Source organism: Penaeus monodon, chromosome 20, assembly GCF_015228065.2.
Source record: "Penaeus monodon isolate SGIC_2016 chromosome 20, NSTDA_Pmon_1, whole genome shotgun sequence".
Taxonomy (NCBI): Eukaryota; Metazoa; Arthropoda; class Malacostraca; order Decapoda; family Penaeidae; genus Penaeus; species Penaeus monodon.
Genome location: NC_051405.1, coordinates 28,323,053 through 28,323,392, shown reverse-complemented (window position 1 = coordinate 28,323,392; position 340 = coordinate 28,323,053).

Genomic DNA, 340 nt, shown 5'->3' with positions numbered 1-340 from the left:
TTAATTCTGGCTCGAAAGTACGTTTTTCAAGAGAATACCTTGCGAATAGAAATAAGAATTCCCAAATTGTATTGACCAGTTTCCCACAAATATGGCAACACTGCCAAGAGGAGCATGACGCAGCAAATATTATTTTCCTGCCAGCCTGGCACAGCTGCTATGTTGGCAACACTGTCGCGGGAAACTCGTTCAGCTTCCGAATTATTTGATTTTTTGGAAATCTTATAAAGTTACAGTTACGTACAAAATACTCGTATGATGACAATGTAAATACAACTGCGAACATTGGAAGATATGTGAGTTTTCGCAAATGTGAGAGTGCGAATATTCAGACCATCAA